This window comes from Panthera uncia, chromosome A2, assembly GCF_023721935.1.
Source record: "Panthera uncia isolate 11264 chromosome A2, Puncia_PCG_1.0, whole genome shotgun sequence".
NCBI lineage: Eukaryota > Metazoa > Chordata > Mammalia > Carnivora > Felidae > Panthera > Panthera uncia.
Window position 1 is genome coordinate 41676161 of NC_064816.1, and position 27616 is coordinate 41703776.

Below are 27616 nucleotides of genomic sequence, written 5' to 3' on the forward strand. Positions count from 1 at the left end.
AAGATCTCCCTCCTTCTAAACACTCACAATCAGAAGTCTATGATAAGGAGACACTGAAAAGTATTTATGATTGCTTGAATTTTACTCTGTTTCAAGCATAACCTTCTACTGAATTGAAAACCAGAGTAAATGAACTACCTCAGAGAGCCGCAAGAATGGAAATATGTACTGTGACCAAGATTTTTTCAAAGAAGACAATGTATCACACAGCAAATCCATGAAAATTGGCAGGTGTAATAAACCTGCTTTGCTCAAGGATCCCAGAAGCACATAATGGATATTCCTTTGGGTCAGAGTGTGATGAATATTGAGTACATCACAACCCACACTCTGCCTACGGTCTTGTTCAGATTTATTGTTAGCATAATAGCACCTTCAGGAATGGAACACCAGGCTATATTTTTAAGTCAAGTGACATCTTTGCAATTTCTAATAGAGATGGCCCAATTTAGAAATGCTGAAAACACCATTTTTATGCAATGCCTACTGATAAAGGTGTTAATACGATTATAAAATCTTCCTTCAAAGTAATTGACTCTTAAACCCTAAATGAAATTGTTTTTTAGAACAGATAACAACAATGTAGAAAATTTTTTCTCTTTGGTCAGCACTAGAAGGAAATGATTGGCATGCAGATGAGACATTCCAAAGGGAATGTTGACCCTTAGTAGATGGGAATGTGGTAAGAGTGCTTTCAATTTGGAGTCTTTAAGGGAGATGGTCAGGTTCTCTCTAGTGGTGATAATATCAGGTAATGTTTTTATTTTAAGGGTACCAGAAATAGCTTAACCACAAAGTGAAAATAACATGGGAGTTTTGATAGAGTTTTTCTTCTACTTAAAACTTTCCTGAGATTTACAATCAAACTCCTTATGGGTAGCAAGACACTAGACAATCTGACTTTTTTCAGCTTCTTTCATCTCAACTTGTAAATATCTAAACTCCCCTTTGCTCACTACACTAGAGCCCTAATTCTTTCTTTTGCTCCCAGAAATATCAAGATTGTTCTCTACTCAGGGCCTCTTCTATTCCTGTTGAGTTGCCTGGAACACTCTTCTTCAAATATTTCTATAGCTGGCTCTTTCCATTAACACCCATTTCAGATTAGTCACTTCTGTGGAATGATCTCTCAGAAACCTACCGAGGTAGCCAGTACCTGGTCTCACCACTGGCCCAAGTCACTCTCATCAACCTTTTTTACTGTCTCTAATGCCCCGTTACTATCTGGAATTAACTTACACATTTGTTCATTGCTTGTCCATTTCCTGTCTATATCTAGTGGAATACAGGCTCTATGTAGGTAAAAATATCTCAGGTCATATACGTTGCTGCATCTCTTACACATAATACAGTGTCGGACACATAGTAAGCACTCAATAAATATTTTTAAATAAATAAGTGATTGACCTCTCAAAGTAAGCCCCCATGGCTACTTATGGGTGACACAATATTTGCAAACACTTAAAATTTTATTTTATATTTTTAGAATCCACTTTTAACATATACATTTTAATCACAATATATCATTTGGTTTCAGGCACTTTTTTTTTTTACTCTTTAAAAAATTCATGATGTATACTGAACACAAGAAGTTTGCTCAGACATACTCAATCTAGGCAGGAATAATTTCAGTGTTGTTTGTTCAAGGACTAGCGTACTTAACACACAGCCAGTGCTATTTTAATATTATTGTACAGTTGATACTCACTGATACTATGTCACGAATCACTTGAATATTTAAAACCTTTGAGCTGTATTTCATCTCAAGATATATTTATCCATTCCTTCCCAGTTCCAGGATTATCAGTCAAGTCAATCCTCCATGATTTCTCCTCCAGACTTTGGGAGTAGCCTTCTAAATGTTCTCCCTATTTTGAGGCATCCCCTGTATCCTTCACAAGACGTAGCTTATTGACACAAAATTCTATCAAGGCAAATATTCATCAAGCACAGAGGATTTTGTCAACTCTCTATGTCAAGACCTCCACAGATCCCATTTCCTATGAAGTTCAAACTGTCTAATCAAGCATTCAAATTCAATTTCCTTCAACAAATATTGAAAGTTCTCCAATAATTTAATTCAGCCTGTGTCCTGAGCCATGGTTTTTCTTCTTCTCCTTCATGTATCCTTCCTTTAAGTCAGAGCATACTACCAATGAGATCTCTGCACTTTTTTTCATTCCCAAGTCTCCCCTCATGTGAATGTCTCTGCCTGCATTGTCCTTCTTCAGATCTACTTCCTTCTGCAGAAGTCAAATCCAGTTTTTCTTACCCATGTTCAAATGTGACCTCCATTCTGAATACTCCTCCAAGCAACAATAATTCACCTTTCTTCCTAATACTTATTCCATGAAGTGGAATTTTATTTCCATACACTTTGTTTAAAAATAGGTCATTTTTTTCTCACATACTCATTCTCAGAAATATTGTATTTACTCTTGTTGCAAATAAATGTATAATAATGGAATTCTCAGTTCTAAAGGGAAAACAAAAACTAACCTTTAATATTTGATTAGTTATACTTTATACCTCTTGCTTTATAGTTTATAAGGCATTTTTTAATAAGCTACAATTTTAAAAAAAATTAATGTTTATTTATTTTTGAGAGAGAGAGAGACAGAGTGTGAGCAGGGGAGGGGCAGAGAGAGAGGGAAACACAGAATCTGAAGCAACTCCAGGCTCTGAGCTGTCAGCACAAAGCCTGATGTGGGACTTGAACCCACGAACTGAGAGACCATGACCTGAGCCAAAGTCGGATGCTTAACCAACTGAGCCACCCAGGTGCCCCATAGTTTATAAAGTATTTTATGTGAAGTGCTTCATCTGTGCTTGAGAGTGACTGGAAGAAAGATCCTTATCTTTCTTCTCTAGCTGGGGAAATTGAAATTCAGAGGTACAAGACTCATCAAGGACCATAAGGCTAGAAAATATCAGAGTTTATGAGAATGCAATGCTCGGATGAAAAATTTTGTTCACCATTTATTCAAGACATTGCTTCTTGACAAGACTCAAATATATGTAACAATTTTTTTTTTAAGTTGATGTCAGTTGTGTTTAGGGGCCAGCTTTTGCTCATAGTGTAATCAGATTGAAAGAGGTAGTCTCCAAAATTTTACGACCAACTTCTTTATTTGTGATTCTTTTTTTAATCCAATGGGTGGATATTTATGTTATATACATTAAAAAACAAAAAAAAATATAAATTAAAATTCTAGACAAAATAAACACTTACAGAATTTGTAACATTTTCTTTTCTCATTATCAGTAGTTCACCTTATATACTCTGTAGGTGCAAAGTGCCTCATTTTAGAGACTCTGCATTGTAAAAATAATAAAAGTATTTGTTTTATTTGGAAGAGTCACAGGGAAATAGAAAACCACCTGTACTTACAGCAATTCTCATCTCACCCGAGTAACAGGGAATTTGAGGTAGAAAAGTAGGCCATTTTTGAAAAAGTGTCATTAAGGTAGAAGTAGATAAAATTGGGGAAAAGAGATTTAAAACATCTGTTTCATTAAAATATTATGCAAACCTTAAGAAAACACATGCAGTTACCTATTGCTGTGTAGCTAACTCTGTAATTCTGTGGGTTGTCTGGATATTTTCTATGCTGATTTCATTTTGGTTCTCTCTCATGTGGCTCACTGAGTTTAAATCAGAGTAAACTAGAAGGTTGGCGAGATGGAGAGAGAGATAGAATTACCCAGGGTGTCATAAGTCACGATAAAGGGCTGGGTTTTTTCAGTATACCTCCAAATTATGTAGATTTTGTGCAGTATATTGCCATTTGTTCCCTACCCTTCCCTTCCCTTCCCTTTTTTCTTTTTTCTTTTCTTTTTTCTTTCCTTTTCTTTTCTTTTCTTTTTTTTCTTTTCCCTTTCCTTCCCTTTCCTTTACTTTCTAAGAAACACCTTAGTATATTTTAAAGAATCACATGAGAACCTTTCAAAATGCTGTGTCAGAATCCCACCTTTAGCAATTCAGATTTACTCATGTTCAGTTTGGTCATTGGGATTAAGTTTAAGTGTCAGTTCAATGAATTTTCACAAACTAACCCACCCAATGTAACCACTACTCAAATCAGGATGCATACCATGGCTGACATCCCTCCAATCACAGCTGAGACTCAAAAGGATAACCAGTATCCGACTTCTAATCACATAGATTAGGTTGATATTTTATATGCAAAGTATATGTAATATATAACTTATATGTGTCATATTTATCTATAATCATGCATGTTACATGTATGATTATAGCATACATAAAATAATACAATATGTACTCTTTACCAGGTGACTTTTTAAATTCAACATTAACTCTGAGATCCGCACAGGTTGTTATGTATAACAGTATTTTGGCTAACTGTCATTAGTGTATAGGATTCCATTGTAAGAATCTTTCAAGTTTATCTTCTCATTCAACTATTGGTGGGCATTAGACTTTATATGCTTTAACTTTTTAAATTATTTTTCCAGCTTTATTGACATATAATTGAAAAAATTTTATATATTTATTTAAAGTGTACAACGTGATGATTTGATATACTTACACATTGTGAAATGACTACCTTAAGCTAATTAAGATATCTATCACCTCACATAGCCAAAAGATACAAAATATTTTGTTTATCTTATAGAATTAGTGCTAATTTCAGAAACAAACATAACAGACTTTAATGCTACTAAAAAATAGATCTCAATCTGAAATGTACCTGATAGGTTATCAGAAAAACAGATGAAGAGAATTTCTTTCTCTTCTCATAATTAATAAATGACGCTTGCATTTCCTAAAGCTTGCAGCAAACCACAGGTGTTGTCTTGTCACATTACCAGAAATTCACCATGGAAAATTTGGTACATACGGAATTAAAACCAACATTTGAACAAAGTACAAAACTCTCCCCAAATGCTCACCAGCTATATAATCAGTTCTCAACACTGAGCCAGGAAACAATGATGATTTCTTATGTCAAAAAGGGCAGGGAGATTTGTTTCTTTTTGTTTAAGTCTTTTTCCTGTACTTGCATGCGTGGGAATTACAAAAAGGACTTACATCAAAGAACACAGAAGTGGTACATTTGCTATTGCAGCTCTACACAGCCACAATTGCACAACTGAAAGGGAGGGAGGTGCAAACCCCGTATCCTCTTCCTCATCAGAAATCTGATTCAGAATCACCAATAATTGAAGGAAGAGTGCTTTCTTGGAGCAAATTATCCAAATCAACCTCATAGCTACCATATCTCTTAATAGTTGCCAATTATTCTTTCCATTTTGTACTCTTTATGTGGCATGGCTAAACTGAATCCAAGGCCATAAGTATGATTTAATATATCTAAGATCATGGCTATAAATTTATTTTGCTTACCCAGACTTCCAGTCTGTCTTAATTAAAAACTGACAATTTGCCAAATGATTTTCTGTTGTATGCTGAAATATTTGTGGAAGCTGGACCATGCTATGTGTTAGAGAACTTATTTCCAGAGTCCAAAGCACATAAGGTTTGATGGTGCAGATAGGATTTTTTATATTTTATTTATGTTTTTAACAGGTTATTAGTTTCTATTGAAATATAGTTGACACATATGTAACATTAGTTTTAGTTGTACAAATTAGTGATTCCACAAGTGTATCCATTAGGCCATGCTCATCACAAGTCTAACTACTAACAGATGGATTTTTTTTAGAGAACTGTTTCCAGAAAAATCACCTCCTATTCAACTGCTGGCTTTTTCTGTTTACCACCTAGCTGGATATTCTGCCTCTTTGCATCTGCCAATTGCCTGTATTTTTACAACATCAAAATCATTTCAAACGAGATCATAAAATAGAAAAAGGAGGCAGGAGAAGTCAGACCAGAGGAAATAATCTGTACCTGAGGACTGGCCTTTTAGTCTCCTTCCAGTTTGGCCCTTGGTAGCATTGGAGTTTGTAATCCATGTACCAGAAGGTGACCACAGTCCTTTACAGTCTTGATATTCGGTGATTTTAAGACGAAAAGCCTTACATAACTCACTATTTGTTAATAGTTCTGATGAAAGAATGTACAAGTACATCACCGCTTCTTTCAGCTAAAAGGCACTTTGGGACTCATCTGTGAATTTTATTTATCCATCTTATGCTGTTCCTTTGGGTAATTATGAATGAATTGCTCTGTGCTGTCCTTTCATCAAGCATTTTCTGATTGTTATTTTGAAATTTATTTTCAAAAGCATCACCAATGGAGTGTAGTCACACATGAGTAATGCTTTTTATTTTTAAACTCTAGTGCTGCAGTTGAGTTGTTGAATGCCACATTTTCATGGCTAAGGCTATGCAGTACTCTCCTGTCCCAGCCTTCAAAGCTCATTGATTAGTCTGCCTGTCTGTCAAGGTGGTCAATCAGTTAATTCAGTGGGATGCTCAGACACTCCAAACAAATGATTAATGTGGGGAGACAGACTGAAATACATGTTTAGCAGCTGATGTATTAAGAAGGTAAACACTTAGCCAATCTATAATCATTTGATTCTTCACAATTACATGACTGCTTATTTTCAATAGATAACTAGGGAATGATCAGGGGAAATCGGAATCCAGAAAGAAGGATTGACGTACTTGGCTTAGCTAAAACTATGTTAAATTTCCCTTCCCTGTATGGTTTTAGACCGGAGTTGACCAAAAAGGCAATTGAGTGAGATTGAGTAGATAGAAATGATATATTTCTCTGAAAGCTATATGTAAGTAATTGTGATGAGAGAGACCCAGGTAAGCTAAGAGCTTGTCCTCAGTCTCTTTCTTCATATCCAGCTTTTGTCCCAGCTGCTGGCATTGCTGATCAAGAGTGACCCCAAACCTACTCCCCAGACTTTTCACTTTATTTGAAAAAAATTGGCTGTTCTAAATTTCCAAACACTATGAAGAATTTTGACTTTGATAAATAATCAAATACTTAGCTCTTTTGTATATTGTTTTAGGAACTATCAAGTTATATACATATATATATATATGGCCCAGGTTAAATTTCATCTCAAATTTTATTGGAAAAACAGTACTTTTAATATACTTATCCATTTAAGTTATTCAGAATTCTTTAATTATACCATAACAATTAATAATCAACAGTATAAAGTAAAAAGGAAAAATGTTATTTTCTCCATTATGTATTTAAAAAAATGAGTAAAGCTACCTCCTAAGACTTTCAGTTAATAGCAGACCTGAGTCTAAAACCCAGAGTGTCTATTTAAATTGCAAACTTCCTTGGGAGGGGAAATGCTTGATCTCTAGAGTCCTTTGATTTTAAGAATTTGATATCCCAGGAAGATACAGATTGAGGTCTTAGCATAAATCAGAATAATCAAAGTGCAACTTAAAACATTTATATGAAGCTCAAAAGTGCTTCTTTTTTTCTATCGCTTGTATTACCCAACTCTTACCACAGGAAACATAGAGAATCAAATTAAGAGTGTCAAAAGTTATGTATCCCATGGCCAACTTTTTTCTCCTTTCCTTATTCCTTCCTCATAGACACTGCCATGTAGTTAGCATTGAACCTGGGCTTTGGAGAAGGGCACACTTGGGTACAAATCACATCGCTGTCCTTTAGGGAGTTGGCTTACCCCTGGAAAATTTCCTGCCTTCCTCAGCATGTTTCTTCACCTTTATTAACAGAGATAACTACTACTTATAGAGTGAGTTGTACATATTACTATTCACATTCACATTACTATAGATGTAGAAGAATGCAGAGTGATTAACACAGTGCTCAATCAGTGATAGCTAGTGATCATAGCAGAAGTAGAGGTAAGAGTTGTGTTAATAGTAACAGTTGAAGTAGCAGCAATGACCAATATTCATGACGGGTAGATTGCATTTATATCTCTAAGGGTAGCTCTTAAAACTCAGTCTACTGGGAAATTTGCTGTCTTTGAACCCTGGGCTTTGGCTGGCTACTTCTTAGTGCTTCTTGTTGCTCAGAGTCAAAATCCAATGTTAAAAGGATAAAAGGGGGGCATCTGGGCAGCTCAGTCATTTGAATGTCTGACTTTTGGTTTTGGCTCAGGTCATGATCTCAAGATTTGTGGGATCAAGTCCTGCATCAGGCTCTTTGCTGATAGCATAGAGACTGCTTGGGATTCTCTCTCTCTCCCCCTCCCTCTGCCCCTCCCCAACTCTCTGTCTGTCTCTCAAAATAAATAAATAAACTTAAAAAAATAAAATGGAAAAGAGGCCATCCTCCACCCCCATTATCCTCAGTGAATAACTGGGTTATTATGACCACAGATAAACCCCAAACTTAAACAAAGAAATAATTATGGGTGCCAGAAACAGATGGGAAGAAGTGTGGCAATGCAGATAAAATTACCCAAAATTGTGCTTCAAAATTTCATTTCAAAATTTTGGCTACAGAATCAGTCTCCTATCCATAAATCAAGGCTTCTCAACTTCAATGCTATTGACCTGATAATTAATCACATTTTGAACCAAATAATCCTTTGCTGTATGGGACAGTCCTGTGCATTGTAGAATATTTGGCAGCATCCCTGACGTCCACGCACTAGATGCCAATAACATCCTCCCCAGCTAAGTCACAACAATCAAAAAATGTCTCCAGGCTCAAAAAGTTCCTGGGGAACAAAAGCACTCCCAGCTGAAACAATTCCTGTATACTCTTGATTTAAGAATTCTCCTAATTCCAAGTAAGTACCAGTTACACTCTGCCTTTCCATGTAGGCTTAGCCTCTGATTTCACACCATTCAAACCTACTGTGTCTTCAGACCTGAGAGCTCCTGTCCTTTCCTACTGAACCATCTCTTCACAGTGGTTGACAGCTGCTTTAGGGATATGTCCCATCAAAGATATTCTGCTTGTGCCCTCTTGAAAGAATAACTACATGCAATTCATACTGCTCTCTTTCCCACCTTTGCACCTACTTCCTCAGAGGTGCTTTAAAAATAGTATTTTTCATTGTTCTAAACCCTAGTTTACTCTTTCGTCAGTTTCTGAGGGTCTCCAAAAACAGCAGGATTTTGTTGGCTTCTGCAGATACTATACTGGTGATACATTCTTGAAAAAGCAAAATGGGCTTTTAACTGAAAACAGTGTATCAGGACTTATTTAGTCTTTATAGCAAAAATTCACATTAAGAAACTGAGACTGTAATAGATTAAGTTTCCAACATTGCACTGTAATTAAATGGCCATTCCAGATTGTTCTGCCTGGCTCAGTATTCTGTGCCCACTGCAGTGTACCCTTATAATAGCATTCAGGAATTCCTATGAAAAGTGGGGACAGCCAGCAGTAACCATATTTGTGTGTGTGTGTGTGTGTGTGTGTGTGTGTGTGTGTGTGACAACCTAAGCCTACTTTTAAAATGATAATCATCTCACTAAAACCCTGAATCAACTATGTCCCAGAGGACCATAGAGAATAGTCAGATTTTTTTGGTAAGCAACTCATACACTTCAGAGTGAAGGCAAGTTTCTATCTACTGACCTGTCATGAAGCAAGCTGTCTCTTTTTTAAAATGATTTAGAGGCAGCTGGCCTCCAGTCTGCTAGTCTGTTCATGTCTAACTTGGCTATTCATCATCAGAGTCAGGAATCTCTGCCCATTTCACATAGGTATGTATTTTTCTACTGGAAGATCTTTCTCCAGAAGTGAATGGGTTCAGGCCAAGGTCTCATCTTGCGAAACAGAGACAGAACTCAGTACTATTTATATCACAGTCGAACTGACTCTGTGTCATTGCTCATTTAACCTACTTGTCTTCCTATCTAAAGATGTTCTTTCCCTTCTGGCCTTCCTGCTAGCTGTGACATCACTCCAGGCAAACCTTAAGGAGAGGACATTTTTGAGGATTACTATATTTGATTCATCCTAGAAAAGTTTAACATCCTTGCTATTGGTATAGGCAGTGGTTATACACATTATCTTTTTTCTTCATTGCAGTACAAGTTAATCAGTCCAGTTCTGCTTATTACTGACTCATCTCTGGCTTCTTCTTTTGGAATTCTAGCCCTTTTGCTAAATGCTCTTATTTCATCTGGAAGTTTGCATAGACTTTAGTGTGAATGCTCCAGTAAAAATAGCTGTCTTCATTAACCTTTCTAACATGTGCCCAATATTGTGCTAACTGGTTTACATGAATGATTTCATTTAATTTTCAGAAAACTGTAAAGGGAAATAGATATTATTATCCCTATTTTAGAGAGAGGAAACTAATGAGGAAAAGCTAAACAGCTTTTGAATTTCACATAGCTAGTATGTGGCACACTTGGGGCTTGGAGCCCAGATTTGTCCAATCCCCAGACCCAAGGATGTTCCATTTATTACACTGTCTTTCAGTGAGTTTCTGTTGGTATTGTATTTTATTACTCGACAAGTAATATATTGTCATCTTCATTTTATTTTTTGTTTATAAAATGAATGCCTTTGTAGAATCTTCAAAGATATAAAAGTTGGATTAAAAACAAAAGTCACAGGAAGTGCTCCTTTCCTAATATTTTGCGTGTGTGTGTGTGTGTGTGTGTGTGTGTCAAAGGCACCTACAATAATGGACTATACCAGTATTCCACTAAGTTATGCTGCTATTTGCTCTCTAACACCAGAAAAGTCACATTACTTATCTAGATTTCAGTTCATTTGTAAGCTGATGGGGTTGAATTTATGAGTTCTTAATTCCTTTCCTTCTTTGATATTCTCTGATTTTTCTGATGCATACAGTATTTTTGCCTCACAAGGGGCTTGTAAAATACACTGGAGACAGCACCAGTAATAGGAAATTCTGTATCCACTGCTACTTAACTTTGTGCTTATTCAAATATCTCCATAGTGTTTCTCTCCAGAGATTCCAAGCACTTACTTAATTTAATATAGCCCTTTATAAAATGGGTCTTCTTTGCAAATCTCCGCTTGAGGCATTTTTCTGGTACCCACACAATACATTCACTTTCACAAAGGCTTTATTTTTTCCCCTACGATTTTCCTGTTCATTTAGCTACAGCCAGAGGTAAAGCTAACAAATGTGTACATCTCTTCAGAGGAACCCAATTTACTAAATGTATTTTAATGGGTATGGGAGCCTGTAGAATACCCTCTGAGAAACAATGAGAAGAATTACTTCTTTAAATACAAAACAATGTAGTATATGTTTTCAGGTTGAATCTTTATATATATATATATATATATATATATATATATATATACATATAATATACATATATATAATATATACATATACATATATAATGTATGTATATATAATCTTTATATATATTTATATTATATATTTTATGTATATAAACATACACACCCACATGCACAGTAGAGTGGACTCTGCTCCAGTTTGAAATTATTTAGCTGCCTCTCATGGACTTTCCAGGTTTCTCATCATAAATGTAACCCTATATATTGAATGATGGTAATGACAACCACTGAATCCTTTTCCCATTTTTCCTTTTCTTTTTAAATTCCAGATTACAATTATGGAAGGAAGTATAATTAGTAACTATCTGTATGGATTTGGGGTCCACAGTAATCTTATACAACCTCAGTCATCCATTCAACAACTGTTACATGTCTCCTACTGCTCACTTCTAAATCCCTGTGCCTAAATCAGCAAGGACACATAGGAGAAACTCAAACAAAATTAAATTAAGATACCAAGCACTGTGTTATAGGTAAGCAAAGTACTGAGCAAAACTAACAAGGGCCCAATCTTTACAGAGCTTATAGACCAGTAATTTTACCCTTAGGCATGTGCGATGATGTGTGCGTGCACACACACACACACACACACACACACACCTGTGATTGGAGCACTAAAATATACCCATCTTTAAAAGCTTATAATATGGAAAGCTCACTTCATTTAGCGAATACAATGAAACTACTTTGATGAATTGACCTTCTAAAATCTGAATAATTGACCATTAATTAAATGCAGTGGAGAAAAGGCATTTGTAACACAGGCAAAAATAAACAACAAAGAAACTAGGTGGGGGGAAACACAGGTAGTTCAAGGCCAAAAGAAAGGCAGTAGAAGGTAGTAATGGGAAGAACAGCAGATGAAGCAATAGGGAGAGGCAGGGATCAAGTCATATAGGACTTTGTAGTCCTTGTGCAAATTATTAAGCATTTCTCCTTTGGTCCAAAAATAATCTAGTCACTGAGTGGTATCTAGCTGGATGAGGGAGGTAGGATAGGGGAGAGAAACAACAAAAATGTGATCAAATTTCTATATTGAAAATACTACATTGGCTGCTCAATGGTGACTGTATGGAAAGAATGAAAGTTAAAAAGGCAATCATTGTAATCAAGGCAAAAGAAAAAAGTCAGTGATTTGATGTAGGGATCTGGCTATAGCAATAGAATCATTTGAAAAGATTGGGGGCTTAATCTAAGGGCTAAAAATTGGACTTTGCATTGTATTATACAGAGAGGTGAGAGGAAGATGTTAAGGAAGACTCCCAGGTGTCTGGTGGAGCAATTGGTTCAATGGTGGTGCCATTTTCTGCAGAAGGAAGATAACCAGATGTTGAGTTTGAACATGAGTTCCTTATTCCATATAAGTTTATTATTCTATAGAAGTGTGGACTATAAAAATGAATACCCATGGAGCCAAAAATATAAGGCTGAGTTGGAGCCTTGGTGAACTTGGAAATCATCATGTCATGGGTATGAATAAAATATAATAGGCATAGAGGAACAAAGAGGTACCATGACCAAACATGACCCAACTGGATTCAATCTGGTTAGTTGAAGAGAGTGGCTAATAGAGAATATTTAGCAGGCAAAAGTGATGAAGAAGTAGCCACCACAAAGATCTGAAGCAAGCTAGAGGGTGTTGTATCACAAAAGGCAAGGAGAACAGTCTAAGACCATTATTGGTCAAGTAAATGAAGAGTTAAAGGAAATTGTAACCTTAATTGAACTATATCTGTTTATTTAACAAACAAGGAATAAAGTTGTATTTTGCAAATGGCATTTATGAAAATAGAAACAATGTGTATAGAAATCAATTTATATAGATGTTTAGCTTGGATGAAAGTTAAAATGTTTATAATTTATTGGGGAATAAAATATACTACACATAGTCTCAAATTATCATCACACAGATTATTTCTGCATTACAAAGAAAGACACTTCCCTACTGGCAAGATATTCACATTCCATTCTAACCACGTGATCAAAATTAGTATCACTCTTCAAGGGGCCAAATGAAATAGTATGCTTCCTCATACAGTAAGATATATAGAACATCCTCTATGTCATATTCTTGCTCAGAATGTTTAACCTGAATCTAATCTTGTGGAAACCGCCATAGAATTCAGGTTGAGAAACTTCCGTCATGGCACACACCTTTCAAAACTCTTGATGTGATAAAAGTAGAAAACATAGAAGAACTGTTCCAAATTAATAGAAACTAAAGAAATTGTATCAAAAATTCAATTTTGATATGATCCTGAAAAACATGATCAGGTATAAAAAAATACATATTTTTGGCCAGTTGGATATAGTTAATATAGACTAAATGAAATGCTGTATATGTGTCAGTTTTCTCAATTGTGATAATGCTCTTATGATTATTGCAGGATAATAGTCCTTTATTAAAAAATAAATGCTGAGGTATTTAAAGATGAAAGGTGATATTCTGCAACTTACTGTTACAGCGGTAAATTGTATTTTTACCTTCTTCCTGCACACTTAATCTCCCTATTTCAAAGATTTTGTCTAGCATCCACCATCTGAAGAGCTTTCGTTAATAGTTCTTTTAGTGCAAATCTGCTGACAATATACTCTGAATTTTTGTTTGTCTAAGGATAATTTGTATTTATTCTTCATTTATGAAAGATATTTTCACTGAGTATAGAATTGTGGGTAAACACATTTTTCTTACAGCCCTTTGTTTGTTTGTTGTTATTTGAGAGAGAGAGCATGAGTGGGGGAAAAGGGCAGAGGGAGAGAGAGAGAGAATCTTAAACAGTCTTTACACGCAGCCCAGAGCCCAGCTCAATCCCACAACTCTGGGATCATGACCTGAACAGAAATCAAGAGCGGGATGGACACTCAACCAACTGAGCCACCCAGACACCCTTCTTTCAGCCTTTTGAAGATATCCTCCATTTTCCTCTAATCTACATGATTTCTGAGGGAAAGTCTGCAATTTTTGTACTTGTTTTTCTGTGTATATGTGTCATTTCTATGTTTGTTTTTAAGATTTTCTGTTTGTCTTGATATTTTCTGTTTGAATATGACTCACTTAAATATTTTTAATCCTGATCATTATTCTTATTTCCCTGGTCTCACTTTCTTCTTGTGAAATTCTAATTACATATGAGTTAGACAGTTTGATACTGTCTAACAGCTCTTGGAGGCTCTTGTGCTTTCTTCACACATATTCTTTATGATTTAGGTTAGGGGTTGCTATTAACTTACCTTCAGTTTCACCTATTCTTTCCTTGAATGTGTCAAGTCTGCTGATGAGACTGTTGAAGGCTTTCTTTATCACTGTTTTTCATTTCTAACATATCCAGTTGATTTTTTCCATGTCTATATAAGTTATCCTGCTGATGTTGCATATGATCTGTGTTTTCCATTAGAGCTTTAATGTATTAATCATAGTTATTTTAAATTGTCCATTTGGTCACTCCAGTACCTGTGTCATATCCAATTCCGGTTCTGTTGATGGTTTTATTCCTTGGTAGTGTTATTTTTTCCTTGTCTTCCCATATGCTTTAAAACTTTTTGCTGAAAGCTGAACATCTTAGACTAAATAGTTTCTGTCCCTGGGATTGGGGGTGCTTTTACCTCTGGTAAGCCTCCAGTGTAGGAGTTTGAGTCTGTCTGGCCAAGAGAGGTACTGGGTTTAGATTTGCTTTAATTATCCTCAGTTGACCACTGGTTTTGACTTCTTTGGGGATAACTGTGTTTCGGATGAAGATTGATTTGCCAGAGGTTTTTTTTCGGTGTCTATTCCACTCTCCTCTTTGGGGTTCTCCTCTTTGAACTGCACCTCAGACAGAGTCTTTACACATGTTTTTGAAAGTCCCCAAGTTGTATCCCACTATTAGATGTCACTTGCCTCTCTTCCGCCTCAAGGTAAGTGGGAGGGACATTCTTGTTCTGACTAAGCTTCAGTTTTAGGCAAACACTATGTTCCTGGGTTTCAGGATATGGCTGTGTCAGTCTTCTTGCCCTCTTCCCAGCTATAACTCTGGGAAAGATGTATTTGATTTGTTATGTTTACATTTCCGGTCTCCAGCTACAATGTGTTTTCACCACTTCCCTTCCAGAAGGCACTTCTCCCTGCAGTTTGAAGCTTTCCTTCCATAGATGGGGGCAAAGGATATGAATGGGGTTTGGGCCTTTTTGCAGTGGCTGCTCTTCCCTCCCCTTGTCTTTACAATAAGGATTATACTACAACAATTTTTTGTGAGCTTCTGCTAAAGTCCAATGAAGGAGCCCGCGACTGAGTGCAAAGTTCCCTTTTATCTCTGGCACCAAGAGTTTCTGTGGCGAGTGCTTGAAAGTGAGGGTGAATTTTTATTTTATCTGCAGCCACCAGGCCCATGCTCATACTTACCAATTTGTTACGAAGGAAGGAAAAATGCTAGCTTACCATCACTCCTTTAGGCATGGTGTTCTTCATATCTGGAGCTAGTTTGTATTCTTGTGATCTCAGCTCTTATTGGTTCAAGCAAAGTTGGTTCAAAAAAGTGTTGGCATATTATTTTCAGCTTTGTGCATCCTTGGCAAAAATTGTTGGTTCCCTGCAACTGCCTTTCAAATGATTTAGGGAAAAAAAAGTAGGACACAGCATGCAAAGAAAAGAAAGGGGGAGTAAGAGACAATAACTAGTGAATCTAGGAGAAGTAAATATGGATATTCATAATACTTATCTTCCCATTTCTCTGTGTTGACACATAGATAGTGGTTAGTTACCTTACCTGTAATTAAGATATAATCTGTTGACTGATAGGATCATGGTATTTTTATTAGTCTCAACCAAAATGGGTGAGTCATTTTCTGTCATCCTACTTGGATATTGTCACCTAAGGTACTCCTGCAGCTAATTCTAGTTTAAAAATAGACATTTACTAAGTATTTTACTTACTTCTGTCTCAGCATAGGTTTTTAATAGAGTTGAAATAGTTTTGCATAGATTTATCACTTACTGAGGGAGTCAGGTAACTGGAAAGAACATTAGATTTGGAATTAGAAAAGTAGGCTTAAGTACAAGCTTATTCATTTAATAAATATTTGTGGATATCTAACAATGTTCTGTTGAGTGTTTTGAAGGCTTGGAAGAGAACAGTCGCTCTGCTGCCAATAGTTCTTTGAACTTGCAAAAGTTACATCTTAACCTTGGTCTCCATCTCTATGAAGTATGGATGACAATACTTACCTCTCTTGTGAGGGTTAGATTCCCCAGTATATGCTAAAGCATTTTGAGAATCATAAACAAATTACCCCAAAGCATGTTATTATAATTCTGTTCTAGTTGCTTATTTTTCTCCACTTGTTAGCATTATTCTTTTGACTCTTTCTCTACATTTCTATAATGTCCTTGGCCTTTCTTTCTTACTTTATTTTATTATGACTGCTTACAATGTTATAGCCATTTACAACTTCATGTTAATCAAAACCATGAATTTCAGCCAAGGCAACAATCCCTGCCTAGTCTGTGACCTTTTTCCCTTTGATCCCAGCATCTGAAAGCTTTTTATACATTCTAATTCTCTTCCATTTTAATAGCTTTGTGAAGCAGTCCTATTTTCTTTGACTGATAAGATCATTGAAGGTGACCTGATTTTCTCCAGAGATGCACAATGAATAAAACACATTGCTGCACATAGTTGCTTACCCATACCCCCACAAAGCAGAGGAAAACTTGGGAGTTGCTATCTCTATATGGAGGTCATATTAGGAGGAACTTACTTCTCACATTGTTAATGAAATGTGCATCATCAAATCATGAGAGCTACTTTAGTTATTAGTCCAAATCTTTCTGTTTTTTTTTTAGATTTTTATCTTGTTTTCCATGAAAGAAATTGAATAACAACAGTTTTTAGAGCAAGAAATATAGAATTTATTTTTATTTTTTTAGGTGCTCTGACAATACAAACATCTAAACTTCTGGGCAATATCTTGTGGAGACACAAAGTTATATATACTTCTCAGCATTAAGTGTATAGGTGTGTCTGTAAGTACTATGTTTATGTAGTTTTGAGTTTTCAAGGTGACTTATTTCCAGCTAAGTGTGTGTCTTGCACACAAGGTACTTACCCTTGTGATTTGTTTTTGCCATGTTAATGATTCATGGCTTAAACAGCCAGGTTATTCATGAGTGTGGAAAATTGATATTTGAGAGCATTTTATTCTGCTCAGTTGGACTTATTCTTTATAAAGAATCCAAATAGTAATAACATTTACAAAAGACTACTGAATATTCAGCATGTACCTATTGCACACCCCGTAGCAAAACACTTTTTCTGTCCACTATCAGCCTTTGCCTCTGTCAACCCCACTGACATCACACCTGTCACCACAGCAGTCACCCAAGCACATCTTTTCCTTCTGTTTCTCAAAGATTTATATTTCCAAAGCATTGTATATTGAATGATTTCAAGACCTTTTGATATTCACCGATTAATATCACTTTAATTATTTCCAGCCACTCTTCTAAGCCTTTTGTTTAGGAATGGTAGACAAAACTACTCAATGTTTTATCCAAGTATCCCAGAGAGACAAATAACACTGGTTTAGCATTCCTATGCATCAACTTTTAATGATTATATTTTCCTTATCAGCGTTGGAGTGTGAAGATAAGCATCTTCCTTCTCCAGTTTTCAGGCAGGTACTCCAGTTAACAGACCTTCCATATAGTTTGTTTTCTCAGTCCTAGAAACATGTGCTTCAGGGCACACTGCTCTCTGAAGTCATTGTAGAACTATAGTTACTCAGTAGTTCATTTCCAGCAAGTCCTGTTGATGTTTTTTTTTTTTTTAATTCAAAATTGTGTCATCGTCCTGAGCAAGGATCAAATATGTAATTACAAAAAGTATTCTCTTAGTTTAAAGCATATAATTAATTTGTATTCTGTGTTAAAATGAAGATAAGCACTCACCCATCTCCTTTTGCCATTTTCTCTACCTTTTTTTGTTTTGTTTTTGTTTTTAACCTCAAAAGTGTAACTCTTATACAAAGTATGCATATATTTATATCATTTATCACACATTTCATATGGGCAAAGGAACAGAAAATTGATGAAACATGCCTGAATGCTTGTGGCTTAAAATTATATTTCAGTTCCAGCTATAAAAGTGTAATCCAATTGAAATGTTTATCATGCATCTGTGAATATTTTTTCTTGCATATGTAATGGTGTTGCATGGACAATTTAATTTCTTTCTTTAAAAGTAATCCTAGAAAAATTCACTCTATAGCTTTTGCAAAAGATACAACTAAAGATCAGCTCTATAGGAGTCCAAGTTAAACACATACAATGTATTATCTCAAATAATTATTTCATTTTTATTTTATCATTCACTTAACTTACTGAAGAACACTGGTGCAATTTTCACAGGCATGGTCTTTTTTTGCTCCTTCTTGTGTGGGTTAGAGTTGTGAATTTTAAAAAGGACAAGATGAAATATTCTATATACATAGGCACGGAATTTAAAAGGCAACATACAATGTTTCTAAGTTAATATTGAAATTTACAGTTCTCAGAGAAATAGAATCATTCTAATACTGAGATGATCATTGAAAAAAGTTAATGTAGTGAAGAAAAATCAAACTAGAGAAGGTAAAGAAAGTGAGTCTAAAGATACAAGGTGGCAAATTCTATTAAAAGACAGTTCCATTTATTCAAAGAGAAACCATGGCTTAATACCTATTATTAGTCAATTAGTAATTTTAAGTGCATTTAAAATATTAATGAAAATACATTTAAAAAGAAGTAGGTTGATCAAATGGTGGCATAAGCAGGTTCTTGACCAAGGCCATATCTTTTCCTTCAACATTAGTTAAGTACCAAAATGTCTCACTAGGGCCAGTATTCTACTGATCACATAGTATACAACTGGATTTCATATATTTATAATCCTCAGTGTCCCTTATTTTCTAGGCATTGTAGACACATTTTCATATAAATTTTCCTTTTCTAATAAGTAAGAGTACCTCTTGGAATCAAAACCCCAATTCTGTTTTGGCAACCTATAAATAGAGCTGATATCTTGGGGTATCTGAGTGGCTCAGTCGGTGAGTGTTGGGACTCTTGATTTCAGTTCAGATCATGATTCCGGGGACTAGGATTCAAGTCTCGTGTCAGGCTTCCCACTGATCATGGGGCCTGCTTGAGATTCCCTCTTTCTCTCTGTCTCTGTCTCTGTCTCTGTCTCTGTCTCTGACTCTCTCTCTCTCTCCTGCTCACTTGCTCTCTCCCTAAAATAAAATTTAAAAAACATGTTTTAAATGAATCCATAAAAAAAAAGAAAACTGGTATCTGAATCACTATATTGATTTTTCTGTTGCTACAGAATAATAGTACCATGAATTTGGTGGCTTAAAACAACATGCACTTATTATGTCACAGTTTTTGTGGGTCACTATTCGGGCACTGCTCATCTGGGTTCTGTGCTTCAAGATCTCATATGAAAGTGGTACTCAAGGTACCAACCATGACTGGGCTTTTATCTGCAGACTCAACTGGGAAAGGATCTGCTTTCGAACCCTTAAGGTTGTTGGCAGACTCAGTCCCTTGAGTTTTGCTGGATTGAGGACCTCATCTCTTAATAGGTTGTAGCCCAGAGGCTGCCCTCAGTTAGTTCCCACACAGATGCTTACTTTGTTAAAGTATGCAAGTTAATTACCCAATAGGGACACTCTTCTAGCAAGATGGAAGTTACAGTCTTATGTAACTCATCATGGATAGGATACTCCATCCCCTCTGCTTTTTTCTCTTGATTAGAAGTAGGTCACTGGGCTCATACACACTGAATGGCAGGGAACTAGAAAGGGGTGTGAATATGGAGGAAAGGTCACTGGGGATCACACTGTACTTGTTCTATTCCACAATCGGCAGTTGGACAATTTTGCCAAGTGATTATTATAGAAGTACAATAGAAGAAATAGCATGTGTCACTGAAATCTAGGTGACCTGGAAATTTCAGAGAAGATAATGCTCTGACAGTAGGTGGGAAAGTTTCATAATTATTTACTGTGGCGGGTACCAAAAATTCTAATAATGTTTCATTGAGAAGAATGTGCTTTGAGTTTAGTAATATTACAAAGATACTTTCCTTTAATATAATGGTGGATGTTTGTCCATGAAGCCGGGTGTTCATTTTTTTGTTAATGTCATATCTGAAGGACACAAACTCATGTTATAATAATAATAATAATAATAATAATAATAGTAACAACTATAATAATAATAAGCCCAAATTTGGAACTAGTTATACTACAGTACCATAATATACTGGTTTCACTGGAATATAAGGATAACTTTCCTAATGAACATTTGAAAATAAGTAATAGTTATTTCAGTGGTCCTAAGATATGATTCAAACAGATAACTGCACACTACATGTGAGTTACATAGCCTAGGAATTAAGTATCTATGTGGACATCAAGTTTATGGAATGATGTAGAACATTTTCAATCTTGGTATTTTTCACTTGAAGTTCAAGTTAGGAAATAATATGAGACTGTCAAATTCATAGTATTATATAAGAATATGTTGTTTGTGTTTATAGAATTAGGAACAACTAGTGCTTTTTTAGCATTACATTAATATACTTATTATGTAAATTAGAGCAATTAAGTAGCTTTACTAGGAATGGTTAAAAGTTGTATGTACACTTGAAATTTCTTCATGGCGTTACAAGGAGTTAGACAGTAAAGAATCATTCCTAAAATCTGTGGAGTAATCATTGCTTGTTAAATCTTGATCTAATAAGGAACTTCACATGGTTCACTAGTTGATAGAACCAGTCCTGTGGGATACAGGGACCTCAAAATCCCTTCTGCTCAAAATTGTTGCGTTTAAGAAGCTTATCCATGATTTCTTGTTTAATTTTATATTTATTTGCTGTAGTTTTTACACTTAGAGACTCTTCTTTTCCACAATGAAAATCATTTGTTTAAAAAGAATGTTTTTTATAACATGTGAAGAGAAAAAGAACAAAAAAATACAAATCACTTACTTTGGTATCAAGAAGAGCTTTGATTGCATAAACAATCTGAAAGGAAGTCAGGAACCCCTAGGGGTTCTCAATGCATTTTGATAACCACTGCATTGGAATAAAACCACAAAAGTATAAAATTCTCAGCCTATGTTTTGTATTGTTAAAGGCCAGTTAAAATGCTAATATATCCAATCCTGGCTTATAGCCAGCTTCTGTAAACAGAGTTCATGATAGAAATGAGTTAGTGCATGTAAAGCACTTACAACAGACACAATAAATATAATCTGTTAGAAAAGCTATATATAGCATAGTAATTAAAAGCACAGACTGAAGACTGCGTTGATTCAAATCCTTGCTCTGCTGCTCTATAAACTTGAATTACTTATCTCTGTATCTCACTGTTCTTATTTGAAACATTAAAATATTAATAATGACATCTCATGAAGTTTTATGAGGATTATATAAATTAAGAAAATAGTGACTTGCATAGATTAGGAGCTATGTCCTATTTTTTATCCTTACTGGTTTTTTTTTTCGTTCTTAGAGATGTAATATTATCAATAAATTTTAGGCCTTTGTTATTTTCATTCATTTAACAAATATTAATTGATTAATCTACCAGCTTCAAAGCACTGTCCCAAATAATATGAGGAATATAAAAGGGAGTAAGATGATTTTTGTGATGGAAGTGTTTATTGTTTAATATAGAAGATAGATACATATATATATGTTAGTATATTATAGAAAATGAAAGAGATGACAAGATACCAAATTTGCCAAAATAAAAAGGAGTTTTTTCTGTGTATTTGTGGAAGAAATCATTTTGAGCCACATCCAGATGGGTGTCAGAATTGAGCCAGAAAGATGGTTGATGTTACTGAAGGCTTACCTATAATTTCAAAAGAGATTTGCAAATCTATGTTTATATGTGAAAATGTTTCATACCTTCAGACCTTCTTGTGAATACAAACCCAGTTTTTACAGATGGTTTCACAAATTCTACCTACTCTACCAGAATTACTCAGGAAGGAAAATGACCTTCATTTTGATCATTTTGGGAAACTTTCACAAAGACATCTTTAACTTAGGATGACCAAAATATTGAGTCTTATGGCATGACCAGCAAAATAAAATCCAAATGCAAGTCATGTAGCCACTCTGCTTTACACTTAGGTGTTTTTCTTTTTTTAATATTTCCTGTGAGTTAGGGCTCTTTCCTCTTTCATTTAGAGCATGAAATGCTAAATTGGTGCCTCTTAACTCCTAATTTAGCTTCCTGAGTGGAAAAGACAACCTGAACGTGGCTGCAGCAAGCAGCACTGCACAGTCTCGCTGGCCGTAGACCTTTTATAGCGTGGAGCTGCTTTAGCAATGGCTAAATGTCTGCCACACTCAGTAGCTTTTCTGAAGCCATTCAATCTAGTCTTCTTTTGTAAATAAAGGAGAGAGGAAAAGAGGTGTATGATAAACTGCCCCTTTCAGTATGATTTCTCCAGCCTACCCTGTTCAAATACACATATAAAAGAAATCTTGTCATATACAAAGGTCTGTTTCATGTTGCCTAAGAGAAAAAGAAGTTGAAGAGTGAAACCAATCAAGGGAGATGAAGAGGCAAGGCCAGTGTGTCCTCATAAATGCCCGAGTGGGAGGTTCACCTATTTTATACACATAGAATGACTTGCAAAAGGCTTTGTTGTTTTTACAATTCTTAGACTTCCCCATTGATCAATTTCCATGGTGGATTTCCCCCCTAAGTAAACACCTTCCATAGGGAGCTATGCAAGCTCCAAAAGCTGCCTGATGTCTAATCAAGTACTTTTTTTGATAGCTGACATCAGTTCTTTCCATACATACAGTTTTTTTTTTCTTTTTCTTTCCTACCTTTTCAGACTTTGCTTTACATTTCTTTGAGTTGTGGAAGCCAATGGAGATGAAATAATTAAAGTTGGTGGTTGTTGTACAAAAATCCTTCATATACACAATTTTCATTTGGATCTTTTATAGAAAATATAGTATGTTTATATACACAGTTATAGGCCATGGTGTCAGGCTACAATGGCTGCATTTCCCCATATTAAGTCCTCATGTTATTCCCCAAGTGTAGCTCAATACTTTCTCTCCTGTAGCCCAGCAGGTGCCTGGTTTTACCTTTGGTCCTGTAGTTTTCATGGAGACAGCAGTAGAGAAGGTGGAATGGTCTGGAGATTGACAGTAGGGATACAGTATTGCCCGTACTCAGGACTGGTTGCATTATTTGTGAGGCCAAGGTAGAAATGAAAATGCAGGGTTCCTTGTTCATAAGTTATTATGTGGGATCCTTATAAGCATGGGGCCCTGTGCAGCTGTTATACCACTCCCTGACCTCCTGGTTAACAAAGATCCCATGTATGGCTGTTCTTTGGAACACAAAGTCTTCACGGTTGGGGAAGGTAGCCTATCTCTGACTCCCTGAGCTCCCTATGGTGATTCTTACCTCAGTTCTCCCAGCAGTTTCCCAAATAAGAGCCCCGCACTGTATCACTCCCTTGAGTGGACAACTCTTACCTCTGTTGGATCCCACTCCCACCAACCTTGCTTCCTCTTCTTCTTCATCTTCCTCTACAAGAGCTCATTTATCCACCATCAGTCTATTCCCCACACCACACACACACACACACACACACACACACACACACGCACACACACACACACACACACACACACACACACACATACACACACACACATCCTAATAATGACCCAATAAGCCAAAGTGAATAATCAAAGAACCATCAATATCAACTGAAAAATAGTACCCCCCACCTCAAGGATAGAAAAGAGGCAGTCTTCATGAACTCAGTGGCTGGTACATACTCTCAGAACTGGAGGGCAATATTTGCATCTATTCATCTTTATCTTTTTCTTTTTCCCTAGAAGAGACTGAAAGAATTCTTATAAGATACCACTTTTTATAAACTACCTCCCCCAAAATGAGATTTTATGTAAAAAATATTGATGATCGTTAAATTACTGCTTATGGGATTAGCAAGAATTTTATCCCTTTGGAATCTACAGGAAGTGATAATTTAATAACATTTTAAAAGTTTACATTTGCTAACATTCGAAAAAATTTAAGGTGCACCTGGGTGGCTCAGTCAGTTGAGCGTCTGACTTCAGCTCAGGTCATGATCTCATGGTCTGTGAATTCGAGACCCACGTGGGCTCTGTGCTGACAGCTCAGAGCCTGGACCTTGCTTTGGATTCTGTGTCTCCCTCTCTCTCTTCCCCTCCCCACTCATGCTCTGTCTCTCTCTCTCTGTCAAAAATAAATAAACATTAAAATTTAAAAAAATAAAATAAAAAATGTGAAAGATTACTAGATCTACAGAATTAGCCACCCAATGTACATTCAATTTTTTTTATGGTCTCTGAGGACTGGATTTTGGTTAAAAAACAAAAACAAATCAATTGCGTTTTTTTTTTTTTAATTCTTTTTTTAACATCTATTTATTTTTGAGACAGAGTGAGACAGAGCATGAAAGGGGGAGGGTCAGAGAGAGAGGGAGACACAGAATCCGAAACAGGCTCCAGGCTCTGAGCAGTCAGCACAGAGCCTGGCGTGGGGCTTGAACTCACGGACCTCGAGATCACGACCTGAGCTGAAGTCGGACGCTTAACCGACTGAGCCACCCAGGCGCCCCTCAATTGCGGTTTTTAAAATGCTTTCTATTTCAATGAATCTAAAAATGAAAACTGAGAAATGACTATTCCTTGAAATACTGAAAATTAACTTTTCTTATAACCAAGATAAATAACAGTCACAAATACAGTTAAAATTCACAATTTAAATTTAGGAGAAAGGAATGTTTAGTTATCTCCTAGAGAACAATAGGCTTCTTCCTAAGCCTCTGTAGAAAATTATTATGTGAAATTATTACCAATGCTTTTCTATTAGGAAGCTCAATTCAATTTTATCTTATGGGCTCAATTCCCTGGTGTTTAGGTATAAGGTAGTTTTTGTTTTTGTTTTCTGTGCACATGTGTGATTGCATATCTGTCTAAAATAGGCTTGAGTTACTTCACTCAACTGATACCACAAATCTGGCAGGACCTTCACCTTTAGCATGCAGATCTCCATCTTTAATGTGGGAAGAGGCTGAAAAAGGCATTCACTGAAAAAACCAAGACTCAGCATGGGTTGACTGTCATCTAGCTTGGTGTAGCTAGAATTTATTATGCTACCTTATGATTTCACAACAACCTTGTGGCCCGAGTTTATGATTTTTCATGTCATAAGAAACAAAATGTACCCGAATCGCTGTCTCCTATGAACACTTTCTCCACCTCCCCTAACACACACACTCACACAACCTCGTTTCTAAACACCCTTCACAGCTGCTATCACTGTCTACCTTATTTTGTATAACAAATGTAGAGGCATCATCACATTTGCTAACCTGTAAGTCCTTTGGTTTCATCCAGTTTATTTCTGTATCCCTGAAAGTACCTACCACACTGACTTGCACATTCTGGGCACACTTAGCAAGTATCTGTTTAATGAATAGACATATAAAATAATCTAATTAACAATTTTTGGCTGTTAGGGCCAGGAAATTCAGATTATCTACACCTGAACTGATGATACATTGTCTTCCCCATGTTAACTCCAATCATTTAGCTGTGAATTCCCACATTTAGTACTGACTGCAATGAGAATTCCTTGATGGCTACATTTGAACTCAATGGGAAAGAATTCTGTGATCAAATACTAATATCTACCAAGCCAATAGAATAAAAAGAAGGCCACTACCTTTGTTGTAAATTAAAACCCAAGATGTGTTCTACCCCTCATTCTACTGATAAATTAGGCTTGAGTGTTAACATATTCTGTTATATGTCACACAGTCAGTGGCAAAATTATGATACAAACTCAGACCTTCAAACTCTTGACTATATTATGTCTCTTCTCACACTATGCTGACTCTATGTCTCTTCCATTGAGACTATCTTACTTTTTCCATCATAGGTACTTTTATCCTTGAAGGATTACAAACAGCCTCTAAGAACACACATAGATGAATTGTTTGTTAGGTTATGGATCATTAAATAAAAAGTTTAAAATGCTAATATAGTACTGAGAATATGGGGAAAAATCAATGCATATTTTTGAATATTATTTCTTTAATGTCATTCTTCTTCTGGTTGCTATATTTGTAAAGTCACCTTCCTCTTGGGGCCTCTAGTTTCTCATGATCTCTATGGTTTGCTTTACAAATATGTGATTTCCCAATGTAGTTTCATCTCTTACATAAAATACAACAAGCATATAGTTAGTGCTGTATTTGCTCAACTTTAGTTATATATGAAGGAATCAACCCTGCAAACCTCAGATTTAAATCATTATTCAGTCTTCCCACCACACTCGTTTTGAAAAGTCAAAGTATAATTAATATTCAATAAAATACAATGATCTTGAGTGTTCAGTTCAATGAGTTTTAATAATTGTACTCACCATCAAACCACTGCTTAAAACAAGACACAAAACATTTGTATTGGCCCAGGGAATTTCTCATGTCTTTTTTCAATTAAAAAAAAATGGAATGCCTCAAAAACCTGTGTCATCCTTATGTAAGCTCTATGATAATTTTGTCTGTGTCAGGCCAATTTTACTTCATTCTATCAAAGTGGGCACTACCCCCTGCATTTCTTATTACCTCCCCTATTCCCTCAGTTCCAGCAGAAACTATTAGAAAATTTCAAATTTTCAGGGCGCCTGGGTGGCGCAGTTGGTTAAGCGTCCGACTTCAGCCAGGTCACGATCTCGCGGTCCGTGAGTTCGAGCCCCGCGTCAGGCTCTGGGCTGACGGCTCGGAGCCTGGAGCCTGTTTCCGATTCTGTGTCTCCCTCTCTCTCTGCCCCTCCCCCGTTCATGCTCTGTCTCTCTCTGTCCCAAAAATAAAAAAAAACAAACAAACAAAAAAAAAAAAACGTTGAAAAAAAAAATTAAAAAAAAAGAAAAAAAAAAAGAAAATTTCAAATTTTCTAATTTTCATTAGAAAATTAGAAAAGAAAATTTCATCAGAAATACTCTTAAGCCAGTTTAAGATGAACAAACTCTTGGTGATGATATGCCCCGATTCGAGAGACCCCCCGAAAACAAACCACCAGAGTCCAGAGTCAAAGCCAAGTGGCAAGGGTCGTTTATTGCAGGTTCGAACCCGGTCCTCCGCGCACTCGTTGCCGGTGATGCTAAGAGGCCCCAAGCAAGGATCTTACAGCTTCTTTTATAGACAGGCACAAACAAGTTAGGGATTTTTTTGAGGTTACAGAGCTGTTATTGGTTGACATTTAAATTTGAACGCTCAGCAGAACTTGATTGGTTCCGCCTTTATTTCAAACCATTCAGCAGAAGTTGATTGGTTCCTGCCTTTATGTCAGACTATGACCTGGCGCACCCTGG

The 27616-nt window shown here is 36.0% G+C and overlaps 1 protein-coding gene and 1 long non-coding RNA gene across 2 annotated transcripts in view; one reads left to right on the forward strand and one right to left on the reverse strand.

Annotated features, from left to right (window-relative positions):
* Window positions 1-27616, forward strand: part of CNTN6 (contactin 6) — a 226497-nt gene that overhangs the window by 7136 nt on the left and 191745 nt on the right. The window lies entirely within an intron of this gene.
* Window positions 23931-25847, reverse strand: LOC125929579 (uncharacterized). Its single transcript, XR_007459913.1, has 2 exons — window positions 25614-25847; window positions 23931-24096 (listed from the first exon to the last, which is right to left on the reverse strand). It is a non-coding gene; the product is annotated as an uncharacterized LOC125929579 (long non-coding RNA).